This window comes from Ambystoma mexicanum, chromosome 11, assembly GCF_040938575.1.
Source record: "Ambystoma mexicanum isolate Mex_15411 chromosome 11, UKY_AmexF1_1, whole genome shotgun sequence".
Taxonomy (NCBI): Eukaryota; Metazoa; Chordata; class Amphibia; order Caudata; family Ambystomatidae; genus Ambystoma; species Ambystoma mexicanum.
This window is the reverse complement of record NC_090934.1, coordinates 952,283,922-952,301,049: the sequence shown is the minus strand read 5'-3', so window position 1 is coordinate 952,301,049 and position 17,128 is coordinate 952,283,922. Positions and strand designations below refer to the sequence as shown.

At 46.4% G+C, this 17,128-nt stretch overlaps 1 protein-coding gene across 6 annotated transcripts in view; it reads right to left on the bottom strand.

Annotated features, from left to right (window-relative positions):
* The window catches only part of LOC138503961 (uncharacterized protein C11orf24 homolog), a 606,597-nt gene that overhangs the window by 417,876 nt on the left and 171,593 nt on the right, over nt 1-17,128 (bottom strand). For all 6 annotated transcript variants that reach the window (XM_069624097.1, XM_069624102.1, XM_069624099.1 and 3 more), the window contains one exon: nt 2,383-2,481. The gene's annotated coding sequence lies outside the window, so the exon portion shown is untranslated. The remainder of the gene's footprint in view (nt 1-2,382; nt 2,482-17,128) is intronic.

The window sequence follows — 17,128 nt, the reverse complement described above, 5'->3', positions numbered from 1 at the left end:
ATCGTGAACAGAAATGTCAGTGGCAAACATTAAACAACCAAACCTCTAGAAGCCGATACCTCAAGAATAACATTCCTTTTACTTACTCACTTAAAACCCCTACAGAGGGTTTTTCATGCCACTCGAGTCAAAAGAAACCGGCTTGAGAACTTAAAATACTGATGGAGGTCTGCAAAGTACATATTCCTTTTGATATCTCAGAAGATGCAGCTTCCCTCTATCTGCAGACATTCCCCACATGGATCACTTCACAGAAAAGGCACTTTGTGAGCATGGAAAGAGGCCATCACACTTCCAACAGGAAGATTCCAGACACAGGAAGTTTGAGGGGACTGACAATCTTATCTGGATGCGACTACAATCTGAAGTGGTGGAACCATTTTAACCCGCACACTATGTTGCGCTGAGAGCAGTCCTTAATGCTGAAAGAGGGCAAAGCAGCATCCAAATGAATCCCTCCACATTGGCTGGTGAGGTCAAGGACTGGGACACTTGCATGTCCCCGTAGCGGCAAGCTGCCTAGTCGAATGCATACGAGGACAAGGCAGGCCCTTGCTTACCATAGGACTGAAAGAAGGAAGAGTCTGGGCTAGGTTATGGCCAGTGAGTGCCACTGCATCTAGATACACACGGAGGTAGAACGGCTTGGAATGAATCTTCTTATATGACAGGAGCTACTGGGGATGAAAGAAATGTCGAGAGCTGTAAACTGCCAATAGAGCAAAACAGAGCCCAGGGCAGTTATATCTTTGCGAGAGGAGAATGCGTCATGCACCAGACGCAGAGAGGCAGGCAGTGAGATGTCCATGGTATAATACTGTACATTTAAAAAAGGACTACTGGATTTACATGCACAGAAGAGGTGTCCGTTTAGTTTTGGGCCACAGAACTTTAATTATGGCTAAAGCATGCTCAGCACGCTGGCGATGGCACTGCTCATCGTTAAGGCTCAGATTATGCATTTCCTGCCAATAGTCTATAACCCAGTTAAATTCGCTGTGGAATGCAGAAAATTGCAATGCCCAGCTGCACTGGCTTCCAGCGCAGCAGTAGGTGCTGTACCCCTGCTCTTAACTGGAAAGTCTGGTAACACAACTATGCACTTTGAAGAAAAACTTAAAAATGCATCTTTAACTAGTTAGGAACAGCTGAACGGGGGTTCAGACCGCAGGAGACAGTCAAACAACCAGATTAAATTCCATCAGAGCAGTTTAAGCTAGAAGCTGTTTCTGCTGCCATTATTGCAATTTCTCTCTCCATAATGTAAGGAAAACACTGACGAGATCCGAGAGCAACACAGCAGAGCAAGTGACTGTTCAACAAGTATCAGGGGAGCCTACTCATGAATTTCCCAGTGGGTGCCCAGATATAGGGAGGGAACACCAACAGCAGCAATATCACCACATTTGCACTTAGTCGCCAACTTGATGAAAGGGGGGAGCAGAACAGTGCTAACATTCCCTAGCATGTTCTGCATATACTAACGTCAAGTAAGAAGGAGATGCAAGCCTTCCAGTTGCATTCCAGTGAGCCATCACTGCCCCTACTCCACCCCTTCATAATTATCCAGGTTGCAGCAGCCCTCAAAAAAGGTGGAGCAACTGGTGTATGTACTCATTAGCCCATACAGTTGGGTCAGATTGTTTTTTTATCCTGTTTGCCTTTCAGTCAAAGTGAAAGTTGGTGCCAATTCCTTGTTTGCATTCAATCTTTGAGCAGTAGCTGTGGGACAACACGAAATGATATGTCCTTCATAGATTCCTGGAGACATCCAAAGACGGGCTAGCTCAGGGAACAACATGTGCAAGTATTTTGCATTCACTTGACCACTTTATTCTTACCTCCGCTGATGGTACGATAAAGTCTACCTGGCGCCATCCCATCCATGTTTAATGGCATTGCTCAGCAGCCTGGTAAAATAGTTAAATGCTCAGCTGGATCCATCCATTCAGGCTTTCAGTACCATAGAGGCAATGGGACCTGCTCTTACTGCTTACAGTGATCTACAAGGAGGCAAGGGTGCACCTAGGCCACAATTTGGGGAGGAGGAAGTCTAACCCTTCAAATGTTGGGAGAGGTGCCAACTTCACTGTGGGGGCGGAGCAAACCTACTTGTGTGGGGTCATCCAACTTCTTCACACGTTCGAATGAGACTATTCTAGGACAGCTTCAATGTTACAAGAAGTTAACTCTCTCCTTCACGTCTCACACCACACACTTAACTGCTGTGAGAATGAACGGTCTCCTGCCCCTCACCCTTCTAATCACTCCCCCGACATGCAAGTACTAACACCCATTAATTGCCTAAATATTACACAAAGAACGGCAAACGGTAGACATGTTTCCGGAAAAGAACAGTCATTCTGATTCCTTGCATCTCACCTCAAGTCCTGGAACTCTCCATCTGGTACATCTTTGTCGCATCAGTAAAGTTTATGGAACATGAACAGAATAATATCAACCGGTACCAGTCGTCTTGTTCTGAAAACACAGAAAACGTTTAAATTGAGTATAGTAGTTACAGTAGGGAAAAATGATGTTCACACTACTACATGATCTTTGCAGTGCTGCATTTGGATAGTCGTTATTTATTAATGATGTTAACAAATACATTGGTATGCAACAGGTAATATATCTCAAACAAAAAATGCATATCAACAAATGACATCTGCTGGCCAAGCTGATCAGTAGGATTGAGACTGGGCTGTGCCACAACACAGAGAAAACAGACTTGCAACCTTGAGCTCCAAGACTGCAATACCTGCGAAACAGCACTAAAAAGAACTTTTCAAAAGTGTTTTCTTTCCCCACCCTTTACTGAGTTTGCAAAAAAAGATTGGCATGTTACAGTTAACCATAAATATACATATAGATCCTCATATCTGCATACTGCACTTTTACTGCCCTGCCCGAATTGAACTGCACGTGTTTGTATTGCTTCTCGCCCTGCCTACCCCATCTCTCAGATAACACTTACATCGCTACTCCCACTCTGCTCACACAACGCCAGCGCAGTACTGCAGAAAATGCTAACTATATTACTCATCTTCTGTGCAATGGCCACGCCCGCATCCCCAGACACTCCCATCCAGGATACTGACTCGGGAGCCCCCCCCTCCCCAGCCAGGCACTAGTCTCACCAACGACTCCCACACAACTAGGTACTATCCTGACCCTTCCTACCCAAGATATCATTGCAAGTCAGGACCTACACCCTTTGCCTCCCACCCCTGCACTACCACCGAAAGAAACAACCAACTTCGCGCTAGACTCTCTAAACTTTATGAGCCGCCCCGAAGATTCCTGTCTGATTCCAAATGCGAAGCCAAAAGTTCCACCAAAGGCACCACTATCCCCACAACCAAGTCCAAACCTATCATTCATACAAACATCTCGGTAAAAACGGATGTACACTCCTACAAAGGAGCTCTCCTCAATACCAGATCATTGGTCGCACATGCCCTTGATATAGCAGACCTAATTATCAAAGATAAATTAGACTTTATTGCTCTAACTGAAACGTGGCTCCACAATGCAGCAGGCCCATCTCTAATGCTGGCCATCCCAGACGGCTACACTATATCTAGGCAGGACCGGGTAGGTAACCGGGGCGGTGGCATCGCCATCATATCTAAAGTAAGCTTAGCTCTCAGACTAGCCCCGACCCAAACTCTGCAATCGTGTGAATCCCTCACTGCCAAACTCCCCATAAATAATACCCAATCCCTCACTATCCACCTGATCTACAGACCACCAGGTCCACTCGGAACCTTCGAGGAAGATCTACACAACCTAATTTCTAACAATGCGAAAACCACTTCACAACTACTGCTACTAGGGGACCTTAATTTAGGGTTCAACGACCCAGCAGACATACATGCCTCCACCATAGCCAATACGATCTCATCACTCAGACTCTCACATAAAGTCAACCTACCCACCCACCTGAAGGGTAGAACCCTAGACTGGGTTGCTGATGCTAATTGCTCAGTGGTCATCTCCGCCACCACACCACCACTACCCTGGACCGACCATTCGATGGTCTCATTTAACCTACTGACCTTTAGATCACCTACCACAACCGTGTCACTGGCACCACCCTGCCTCACAAGAAACAAGAAAAATATCTCAATAGAAAAAATCATCCCAGCTATCCTTCCAACCCTAAACGCATTGCCAGACAATCTAGATCCCAACACACTAGTTCACGAATATAATAAAATCATGTTAACTACCCTGGACAAAATTGCCCCACTCAAACTTCGCACCAGCAAGCCAAAAACCCATTTAGACAAATGGTACACACCCGAACTCAAAGCCCTCCGCCTAAAAAAGCGAAAATGTGAAGCGGATTGGAAATTATGCCCCTCCAGCGAAAAGAAAGCCATCCTTGACACGATTTCTCATCATTACAAAGCTGAAATCTGCTTAGCTAAACAGAATTCCTATAACACCCGCATTGCCAACTCCAGCTCAAGTATGAAGGAGCTCTTTTCCATACTGAAGGAACTTGAGTCACCCTTTGCCACACCCGACACCTGCACTAAGAACCAGACCTGGTGCACTGACATCCAACAAGCACTAGCAAATAAAATAAACACCCTACAAAATAAAATTCAACTAAAAAAAGACTCCCTAAACCTCACTAACCCTCCCACATCTCCGCCCAAAGCCTCACCAAGTACACACACTAACTCATTCACCTTCTCTAAAACCACCACCCTTGAGGTCGAGAAAATCATCCTCTCTCTTAAACCATCAAACTGTAAAGGCGATATCTGCCCTGCACACATAATGAAGGACGCAGCCAGAGACCTGTCGCCCTTTATCTCTAAACTTATAAACGCTTCTTTCTCCTCAGGCAGTATCCCCTCCAACCTAAAACAATCTTGGGTGCTCCCCCTCCTCAAAAAACAGACGCTTGATCCCCTCATCCCCACCAACTATCGACCCATCACCACGGTACCCTTCCTACTGAAAATCTTGGACAAAGTTGCCTATGTCCAGATTCAAAAATACCTAGAACTACACAAGCTACTAGGCGCCAGACAATCAGGTGTCCGCCCATTACACGGCACGGAAACAACCCTCATTGATCTGAAAACCCAAATTGATGATCTGAGGGACAAGGGCAAGAAAGCACTCCTCCTCTTACTCGACCTCTCCGCGGTACCCCTGCTAATATCAAGAAATTAGGCCTTGAGTATGCCAAATTCAACATAGATGGCAATCTCATCAGAGTATCCAGGGAAGTAAAAACCCTTGGCTTTTATCTGGATGCCACTATGTCATTCACTAAACAGGTCAACTCACTAGCATCTACCACTGCGTACACGTGCAAATTAATAAGGGCAGACAGACCATTCCTATCCAATGACAGCTGCCTGATCCTGGCAAGAGCACTCATACTATCTAGGGTTGATTATTGTAATGCCCTCTACAGCGGTGCTAACAAAGCCATTATCCACAGGCTTCAAATCTTACAAAACAATGCCTTGAGAGCTGCCCTCGGCATTAATAAGAGAGATCATATCTCAACCACCAGACGCCAACAGAAATGGCTCTCCACAGACAACAAAATTAAACTAAAGTTGGCCTCCCTAACCCATAAAGCCCTCAACAATGCCGCCCCCAGTTATCTGATGGACAAGGTAAAGAGAAAGTCCTCCATCCGACAAACAAGAACTACCAATTCCAACCGTCTGATAATTCCCAGATTCAAACTCTCCACCATTGGTGGGAACAGTTTCCCGGTGAAAGCTGCCACGCTCTGGAATTCTCTGCCACACAACCTAAGAGCTGACCAACCATATTTGCACTTTAGAAGACACCTCATCAGTCACTTTAATTCCAATAACCCTTGTATTTAGCTGCACTTTCTACACCTATGTATAGATAGTGATACTTTTGTTCGTGATTCTGCCCTCACCTCTAACAGCCCTGCACACATCTGTACACTTACCTCCTGTATAGATATTGACTTTGTATGTTTGAAGATTTGTATACCTCTTATTCCTATTATCCTGAATATTTTTTCAGGATTACCCGCCTCTAACAGCCCTGCACATATCTGTATATTTACCCCTGCATAGATATTGACTTTGTATGCATGAAGATTTGTATATTTCTTATTCCTGTAATTCTGATTATTTTTATTACTACTTCAAAGTGTATATTTCTGCAACATTGTAAGGTTCGAATTATCTTTTGCCTGCGCCCCGATGCCCCTGGGTAAGGTGCGCCATACAAATAAATAAACAAACAAACAAATACATGCTATGAAAACAATGCTTAAGCACAATACTCTTTTCAACTCGTCATTCATCCACGCCAATACCGAGTTTTAGGCAACTTTCAGAGAGGCAGGATATCGAGTGGAGATAGAGTAGATGCTGTAAGGGCGCAGAAGTAAGGCTCGGACACAAAAAGGTGGCGTGTTTTATGGCAAAAACCTTTATTATATGAAAAGGGGTTGGAAAAATGCATCTGTCCCTAAAACTAAGAGTCTGCCCCTAAGAAAACAAATGAAACGGTAATACTATCCAAATTATAACGTCTGTCACTCTAGTGTCCCAAAAAGCCTACTTCTGTCCCTAAAACTGATAACATAACCTAACTGTGCAAGGATGATCTCTTCTCAAAGTAAAGATGCTCTTTGTGAGTTCCATAAACAGAAAAGTTCCCAGACTCTTGGGTACAAATAAAGAAATGTTCAAAAACTGTTTGTTCCAAGGTAAGGGTTGTAAACCGTTCCCCTAGATTCCTTGTTCAATGTGTTCTTCTCTTTTTGGGGCTTCTCAGGCCTATCATTGCTTAAACGAATGTCAATAAATACTTCACCATACTATCTTCTATATGCTTTACTAGTTTATCCTAACAACTTGACACGCTCCTTTTGCCAAGTACAGGACTTGTTTTACTGTCTTTCCTCCTGGGTGAGAGTCCCAGACTCTCAATTTAACTGCTTGGTTCACTCTCCTGCCAAGCAGTTATGTTGTAATGAAAGTTCTTATTTGGGTACGGGTCCCAGACTTGCAATATTTGATTGCGACTTGGCATAGTCTCCTGCCAAGTATTCACCCTCTCAAGGACACCAAGTCTTAGACTTGTACCATTCACTTTGCCTTGGTATGCTCTCCTTCCAAGCAAAACCTCTCCTTTGGTTGCGGTTAACAAACTCTCAATATTTAATTTGAGTTGGTATACTCTCCTGCCAAGTATTCACCCATTCAAGGACACTGTTTCCTAGACTCTTAACTTTCATTCTTGCTTGGCCAATTCCTCTCCCAAGCAACAGTTGAAACATGGACTGTCTTTCTGTGGCCGGGTCCCCAACTCACAATATTTAATTTGGCTTTGTTTCAATTTCTCATGTGGGTGCGAGTCCCAGACTCGCAATGTTTGTATTGGTTTCTGTCTTTGAAATGGATATGTGTGCTTGACTTGCACCTGGTTTCCAGGGACCCAGACCCTCTTATAATGGTCTCTGCCTTTGCCTTCTCGCTCCCCTGGACTCCCTCTGCTACTCGGGGAATCCACGTATCTGTTTGCTTTCTTCTGGACGGTGCCAGCATTTCCAGAGCAGCTGCAGCTTCCCCGGGGGCTCCCGTCATGTTTGAGGCTTCCTCGTGGTCAGCAGCAGCTTCCTTGGCGGCTGCTTCTTTCCAGCAGCAAGTCCTCTGCTGGGTGCTTCACCGGTGCTCAGGGAGCCCAAAGGTGCCAACCGCAACAACATAAGTACAGCTCCTAGGACCTTGCTCACGTTTTCCCCCTCCTCTGCTCTCCGCTTCCCGCAAGCTCACTCTCGCCTTTCTCGCTGCTATCGGTTTTTCCAGCTTCCTCCTAGGAGGCGCACTCTCTTCCAACAAGTTAGCCATTTCATGTTCAAAATTCGGCATTGGGAAAGGGAGTTTCTTTGAACCAATCACATTGGCTGAAAAACTACGCCCATTCTGCTTCCAGCTGGTGATCCTTGTATTCCTGACCATCTTCTCTTCTCAGTCCTTAAGAAAACAGAATGTTCATTCGATTTCTCTGCAGTGATCTTTGGACTCCAGATCATCTTCTACTCAGTATGTGTCAGAATCAGATGTGAAGCATTCTGTATAATCTAAGGTTTGAAGCCTGTCCAATATATTAGAATGACTAGGTTGACAATAATAAATATGGGCCATATCACAAGGAGGCAGGAGGGGATTTTATATTGGAGAGTGATTTAGGGGTACCAATGTGGATGCATACCGCATTCTCTCAAGAGGGCCATCCCAAATCCCATCAGGGATCCCCCTCCCATGTGATCCTCCCTCAGTGCACCACCCCCAGGGAGACTTTTATACTGTGGACACACCGCCTTGGCCCCATGGGAAAGATCTCCCCTCAAGGGAGAAGGGACAGCATCGTCAGATGTATCACAATGAGTAAGAAGAAGGATACGGGCAGTTAGTGAGTGACTGGGCACTGTGACAAAATTACTACTGCTCTACAGGAGTACAGGGATGAGTAGTTTCTAAAATGCCTACTAGAATCTAGTCTGGTGAAGAGATATTAGGAGGCCACCCTAGTTATAGTGAACAGGGGACCTCTGAGAGGTTAGCCAAAATCCAATCAAGGTAGCAATAGAGATCAGTCAAGGCTATTCTCAGGATTATGTGAGTGGGAACAGGGGTCTACAATGAGTCCACACAGTGAAGCACACAATAATTCAATTTAGACAGGAATGTCTAAAAATGCATCATTGCTTCTAGGCATTTACACACTAAAAATACAAGCAGGTGATAATATTGCACAACACTCAATAATAAACATATATACAGTCACCATAGGTTCTTAAAATGCATTCAAAAATCAACAAAGGAGATAAGTAAAATGATGCAGTAAAGATGGAACCAAGTCACAAGTGATACTCCCTAGCTTCAGCAGTCCAGTCCTTAAGAAGAGTGGGGCCTTGTGCCCAAAAGTCATAATTCTTCTCCCCGGAATGTGTCTGTAGCAGGTAAGATGTGTTCTGGTGATTGTAACTAAGTTACTTGGTGAGTAGAATGTGTGCTCATCTTTCAGGTTTTACTACTATGGAAGGATACACAGAGACTTGTTCCCAATGTTATGATATGGAGGGCAGGGGAGACAAATACTTACTCACATGACACCAATTTCCCCAGATGATTAGATGGGTTGACTTGGGGGCGCTGGAGGTTGGATTTCCCGCAATTGGTTCGAGTGAGAGATACCCAGGAGCTGCAGGTGCAAGGATTCTTCTGGTCTGGTTCAAAAGCAGAGCGCAATCTTTGTTGATGGAGAAATGCAGAATGCTCTGATGCAGCCCACTTCAGGACACTTTACAGGACGAGGGGAAGGCGAGCTCCAGCAACATCACACAGACATCGGCAGGCGTCCTTCCAGTCACGATTGTAGAAGTCCTTCCAGGACAGGTTCCTTTGAACCTGGGAGACTGACATTTTCCAGGAAGGTAACTTAACCAAGCTGGCGACCACCAAAGGTACGGCTGCAAACGTGGAACGGCGATGGTTCTAGTTAACTAGCCCACTGGAGGGCTGGACAGTGCACTGCGTGGTCCATGGACACTTCTGAAGGCTCAGGATAGCTGCACCCTTGAGAACACGTCAAGACTGATTGATCTCACCAGTCCAACAGTTGAAGCACCACACAGGGCGTTTGCAGATTAGGTAGTCCAACAGGGCTTCACCAGGCCAGACACAGGATGGGATGGTGGGCCTCTTCAGTCAGCTGTTCTTCTGCAAAGGGTTCTTGGCTCCAATGCTGAACTGAAGAAATGGCCCCTTCCTCTTCTTCTTACTCTTCCTCCTCCCTCCTGCAAGGCAGGAAGGCGGGCAAACAATATGGCACAGAGAACAAGCGAAAAATCTTGTGGCATGGCCATTTTAGGAAACTAGTCTCACGTTCAAAACTATGGTGAAGATCCTCACCTCTTAACAGCCCTTATTTCGGTAATGGATCCTCAGGTCTTCTCCGGCCGGTCTTCTTTTGCTTGGAGAAAGAACGTTCCTTGTAGAGGATTGGATGGTCCCTGCCTATCACTACAGTCTCTTCCTAATTAAACAGGATGGACAAGGGGACAACAGGATGGTCAGTCCTATTTGGGGAAAAGCCAAGGCACAAAAACCCCAATAAGATGGCCGAAGATAATGGCAATCCATAAAGAAGGCAATCAGGAATTCAAGGAAGACTGAAACCAAGTAATCAACAGGGGTTAACAGGAGCAGCATGGACACGGAAGGATGCCAAGGAAAAGCGAAATAGCGAAGGGTAAGAGAGCAAGGGCAGCAGAACAACAGGAAAAACAGCGGGGCAAACAAGCAGAATGGAGACAAGAATAAGGGCAGTACAAGGCAAGGGAAAAGAAGGAAACAAGCATCTTACAGAGGCATAAGGGTTGCAATGCATCAGCGCGCCACAGCTTCGGTATGTAAATATGATACGCAGGCGCCATCTTGGAAAACACTAGGCCGGTACGCGGACGTATCAGCACAAACGTGATGAAACCACAGCGTGCATCCATTTCCAGCGACTCCAGAGCAAATGGCGAGGCGCTGTGACAGCTAGACATGTTTAGTAGCCATACGTGGTAAACACGAATGTGCACACTAGAAATAACAAAAATTATATACAATTGCTGCCGCAGCTCGTCTTTAGACACATAAAAGTAACCCAACATCCCAAGCCTAAAAGATTAGGGCGATACAAAAGTATCCTCTTGCACTGCATTGTAAGATACTGTGTGAAATGTTAAAGTTACAAAAAGTAAAAGATGAAAAGGGAAACAGTTTCTCAGTACCAAATAGTCTGATGGGTTCAGTTTCCCCATAACAAATTAGCAAAAGGTCACAGGAAATTAAGCTGAAGGCTTTACTTCCCCTCCAAGTCAGAACAGGTTAAAAAACAAAAGCACAAAGGTTGGGGATCCATAGAAACTATGGAGGGACAGTTGCCAAAAGAGAAATCTATCCGAACACCTACAGAGTTCTATACCACTGAACTAGCAATGATCCAATCAGTATACAGTGATTTTACCGAAAAAAGAAAACAGAGGTATTTATTAACTAAATAATTAACAAATAAATACAGAATTTTCAATTGAATCTATATGGGGGTGGGGTAAGAGGTTAAAACGGGTGGGGAGTGGTTCGGGGTGGGATTAAAAACATAGGTAAATGGCAGGTTTGGGGGGGGGGACACCCAATTTTTTTTTTTAAATAAAAAAAAATAAAATAAAAACTAATATTTTTCGGTAAAAAATCATTTCTTTCAGTAAAATCACATAGAACCATCCAATCATAAGAGTAAAACAGACCCAACCCAACAGGAATATCTAATTCTGCTGTTTTGGTAACACCAGCCGAGTGCAAGCTATACGCTTCGGGAGGGGTGTGAGCCGATTTCTTTGCAACACAAACAATAGTAAGAGGGTAGCAAAATAAAAGAAAGTCCAACCAAGCTTCTATGAAAATAGGAATTATATTTTAAAAACAAACTACTGTTGCACGCAACTAATTAAAAACACCAGGGACCCAGCCCTGTAAAACTCAGAGAACAAAGACTTTGGAAATAAAAATGCACTCGGGGTTGATAGGCAGGGGTGCATAGGCAAAAGATTTCAGCAGCTGTGAAGGTTCAAAGATAAGTCGAGAAGGGGGCTTAAAAGTCAGTAGGTCATGCAAGGCAGTCCAAGGGGACAGGGCCTCTTCAAATATCCTTAGTTTTTTTGTCTTTGGGGCTCAACAACATCAAGCCAGACTTCTAGGCGCTTTGCTGCAGTTGAGCTAGTGTCTAGACGGTTGAGCTGCGCTTTGCCAAAGGCGAGTCGGCATCAAGTTGGTTAGAGACGCACATGCCCATAGGGTCAAGATGGCGTTTGAGACATGATGGGTTCCAGCGGTTCGAGTACGCAGTGAGACTGATTCTGCGGGGTCGATTTGACGTTCTTAATGGGTGAGATGATGAATTCCTGCAGGGTGAGTTAGCTGCTTCCACAGAGTACAGTCAATAAGTTTGAGTCAAGGCAGTCCACTTCAATGGATCGAGTCGGCCCATGGACTGCTCGAAGAGAATATAAGTGTGTTGAAGATCACAGAGTGCCAATAGCAGCACTGCAAGCTCTGTAGCGGCTCAAAGCGACCTGGGTCCAACTCGAAGATGTCTTTAGGCAGTATACGTGGTTCTGAGCTGCTTCTGGACTTCCGAGTTGGCGGGAGGCCCAATACGGGTTCTCTGGAGACAAAGTGAGTCCTTTCCTTCCTGGATTGGAAATGTGAAACATTGTCTGGCACCTACCAGGGGTTCTTCCCCACCAGTGAGCAGGATCAAGGTTCCAGCACACAGGCAGCAGAGGTGCATTGGTCTACAGCAGTGACAATCCAAATGAGCCCCCCCCCCCCAAGTTGGGTATGGAGAAGAGCTATCCTCTTTCCTGGAAGTCTTCCCCTCTATGGCAAAGGATTTTGTAATAGACTGTATCCTCAACAGAGTTCAAATAGAATCCTTCGAAATCCAAACATGAATCAACTAAGGGCACAGTCTCTCCCCATGAAGGTAAAAGGACAGAGCGGATTGGTCCAAACTGGTTGTCTGGGGTCCAATTCAGGCTGTACTAACAAGTGTCCTTGGCTTTCCGATGTCATATCCAGAGTGCTTTGTCTGCAGGAAGTCGGGAGGAGCAGAATGTTTAGGGATCCCTACCAGAATCCATGGTCGGGGACCTCCCCTACTGGCCTGTACTTCTCCTCTGACTACTCTAACTCCACCTCAACCAACATCTGCCTAATTCAAAAGGACTCCAGTTATCAGTACACTTGTGTGAGAGTGCCTTTCTTTGGTCATGAATGTCTTTAAAGCACTTTTTCCAAGGGACCTCCCGGGGGGAGTTCTTGCGCACTGAAGCAAGGAGTCAACTGCCTCAGGTAGATTAAAGGAGTAGCTTCCTGGGGCAAGGTCCCACATGGTTGATGTGGAGACACCCAGGTCGCACAGCCATGCCCAGAACACAGCCCACCAATTTGACAATACTATGTCATCCAAATGATGTTGCTGTATAATTGTGTGACCACAGCAGCCACCATGTCATAACCAGGTCATGGCTTGACAGTTTAACATGCCAGCAGGCTGAATAGGGTACACAATTTGTATTATGTTTTGAATTAGAAGTATAGATTAAAATGTCACCTCTGCCTGTTGGGACAGTGGTCAGAGCATTGCCTACATGTCATTAAAGCACAGTACCTGGCCTTTCCTTTCTCTTACAGTCAGAGTCAGGAGAGGTCCCATAGTAATCCAACGGGCAATATGAGTATGCAGTTCCACACATAAGTCTACATTGTGCATGCAAGAGCTTTAGAACATAAAGCACAGGAGAGCGGATATCTGGGTAGAGGGGGTGGAGGAAAAGTGGCTACGGTCTCGTAATTTGCAAATAGACTGTTGAAGCAAACAATTGATCCAACATCCTTGCTACTTTAAGAATTAGCAAGAGAATACACATCCCCTGCACCGTCTTACATGTATTATCAGCAATTATCAGCCCACAGACGGCGTGGTGGCTGTGGCCTAGAAGGTCAGAAAAAATTTCAGATGGTCTTTCTATGTCAAAAATGCATTTCACCAATTGCAGGTGCATCACAAGTAGACACTGCACATCATGAAGACCTCAGTTGCCACACATTGGAACTATACTTTGTATATATTGGACACGCAATGTTAGCAGTGCAGGTTTGATTATTATGCGCTTACACACAAGTGTTTCAAAGTGCAACCATGCATGGGAGTGGGAGACATAAGGAATACAAGACAAACTATCTTACTAGGCATAGTACATTCAGATCATGCGGGTGCACCAACAGGAAGTGCGTGGGGGTTGGGGGAATAGGGATCAAGTGCGCCCAGTCCTGTCAGAACATGGTTAAGCGTAGAGAGATACTACTGTCATGGGTCATAACCCAAGTGCAGTAGTGCTGCGGCAAGTGCAAGGCCTGGGGGCAAGTGCAGGAGACTGGCGAGTAAGCTTGGGACCTGTAAGGCTCTGAAGGTACACCAGGCAACGAAACTGAGCAGAGGTAGAGGAGAGAGAGAGAGTCAGAGAGCCGAGAGCAGGTTAGCAGAGGAGAGGGAGAGAGCTTAAGGAGATCAGGTTCTAGATGGAGAGAGGCAAGGAGGCTGTTCCAGAGGGAGGCACCTGCAGTGGATAAAGATCCCCCTCCACCCCCAAGCTTCTGCTTGGAGAAGCGGCTCACCCTCATAGAGTTGGAGGAAGATGAGCAGAGGGCTCGGGAAGGAGAGTATTTAGGAAGAGAGCATTGCACATAGAGTGGGCCCAGGTCCCAGAAAGCCTTGTGGACAATGCAAAGGGTCTTGAACTTAATCCTGCAGCCACGGGGAGCCAGTGAAGGGATTTCAGCACCCAGAGAGATGCGGTCCCTGGGCTTGAGCCCAAGGATAAGTCTTGCGGTTCTGTTCTGGATGAATTGGAATGGACGGAGGGTAGAAGAGGGAAGTTTGAGAAGGAGGCTGTTGAAGTAGTCCAGCCTAGACAGGACCAGGGCTCTGGAGATGGTGAGCCTCTGGGGAAAAGTGAGGAAAGTTAGAATACCTCTAAGGAGGTGCAGTTGGTAGTAGGACTTTTTAGAGATGTCTGAGATGTGAGACGAGGAGGAGAGAGTTGAGTCGAAGAGGACCCCCAGATTTTTTGCCTCGTTGATAGGTGGAGATTCAGGGCTAAGGGAGGCCGGCCAGAGAGTAAGAGGGAAGGCGGGAGCAGGGGTCCCGATGAGGACAATGTCTGTCTTACTGGCATTGAGGCAGAGGTCGTTTGCGGCACACCACGACTGAATTGCAGACAGTCAGGTATAAGTGAGGAAGAAGAAGAGGCCGAGGGTAACCTGAAGGAGAGCTGCGTGTCATCTGCGTAATTCTGAAAGTTGGAGGTAAAGGTGGCTATTTTATGGGCCAGGGGGGCCATGTAGCCATTGAAAAACCAGGGGGGTAAGGTTAAATCCCTGGTGTACACTGCATGTAGAGAGTGATAGCGGAGAGAAAGGACCCCAATTCCATCTGGGATGGGCGGTCAGAGAGAAAGAAAGTCAGTCATGCCAGGGCCTGATCAGTGATGCCCAGGGTATCATGGAGACGTGCGATCAGATTGTTGTGGTTCACCGTATCGAAGGCAGAGTTCAGGTGGAGTAGATGGAGGACAGAGGAAGAGTTAGAGTCAGGATTTGAAAGCAGATCTCACAGAAGAGCCCTAGACGGGGCATTTTTGGTACTGTGTCAGTTGCAGGTGGAGTCTACTGTCTGGACAGTGCTACAACCTTTGAGGAGGCCACTAAATGGATTAGCGCCCACTGGGGTTCTTCCTCTGGTGTACCTGCTTGAGCTGAACCTGTATGGAGATGGCGCTTATGCATTTGCGTGCTGAACGGATATGGCACAGCTGGTGAGAGACCGGCTTTCAACATTGCGTGGTAAACCATGGGTAGTTGGATTTAAAGGTTACATTGATTACCTGCTGGCCTTCTATATAGACCAACATTTCAAGATTAAAATGGATGCTTTTCATCTGCATGGGTCAGTATCAGGGAAGAGGAATTTACAACAAACATCACAAAGAGGGGATACAGTGCAAATGTGCAGTGATGCTTTGCTGCATGGCTTGTAAAATGAATTGGAGAAGGATGCAGGGAGATCATCAAACAGCCAAAATTATGTCAATTACAACTAAATTATAACAATTTGCTACCCTGTACAAGTCAGATGCCGAAAAGTGGGTCAGCACCGTTTTGTGGTGCAAGTGGTTGGGAAATGGATAGCTGTAGTAGTGACTGATAGTCTTTGACCGGTTGCCTTTTGTGCCAGTACAGTCCTACTATAGTCACAACCACAAGCACCACTTGTCAAGTTTTCTCGGGTTCTCCCACAGAGTGCAGTCACCGCCCTATGCGTCAATGGCTCCCCCACAGCGTGCTGAAGTCTCTCAGAGAACAATCCATTCCCCATGACTGCATCATCCGCTGTGCCACAGCAGTCACAAGTACAATGTAGTCCAGCTTGCACCGCCCCTGCATCTCACCCCAAGCAATGAGTGCCTGAATGCCCGATTACCCAGCTCCACAGATTTTGTCCAGATGCAGCCAGTGTCGTGCCACCCCACCCCCCCCACAACTTGGCTACCTGTGCCAGTGCCACCTATTGCTTGGCACAGCATGCCAAAAGCCGTTCCTGTGTATCCTGGCAGTGAGAAGTACATGCACACGGATGCTCACCACTGCTGGAAAGGGTGGTGTTGTCAGCCCTGTCACTAGTGGGTTCAGTGGAGATCGAGGACTCATTCACCTGGTAAACATCTTCATGCCAACGGAGAATGTGGCTGCACATGTCCAGTCCTCCCCCTGCAGAGGAGATCCTCCTTCAGTCTTCCCCAATAGCAACTCAGAATACTCCCACATTCAAGACCCAAGAGGCTGAGAGGGTGGGGAGAGATCTTTGCTCCCTGGGAGTTGGAATTATGTGCCAGACTTGCCCACTTTGCAATGGCAGAACCAAGCAAGGCGTCTTCTTCAACATCTTCTTATTCCATTACTCAACCTCCTCCCCCCTCACATAGGCCCTCCACCTGTGGCAGCACCATGCCGAGCCTTCTCCCCAACATGAGGCTTCACTTGAAGGAAACTCTTCCCCTACTCTGCAGCCTCGACCTGCTGCAATATCTCTCAGTAAAACTGGAACCATCCCACTGTACTCCACTGTACTCCTACTCTGCAGTGCTTTGTGCAACTATCTCCACCTGCCACATGAGGAAACTGCCCCTGTCCTTCACCACCTGCATGCCTTCCTGCTCCACTACATGACCATGTCCATGGGTACTCCACCGGAGGCCCGGCCTACCATGCCTCTGAGGTCAAGGAGGAGTCCTCCACAGGCCCTGCTCACTCTTCACTTCTCTTCATGAGCCCACCGCCAATGCCTCAGGCTTCCCCAGCAACTCAGAAGACCCGCAATACCGCATGGCCCATGCCTATGAACAACAAAACACAGCACGAGGAAACCACACTCCTCATCAATCATGGGGGACCATGTCACCTCCTACAAAGAGAAGCACGGTCCT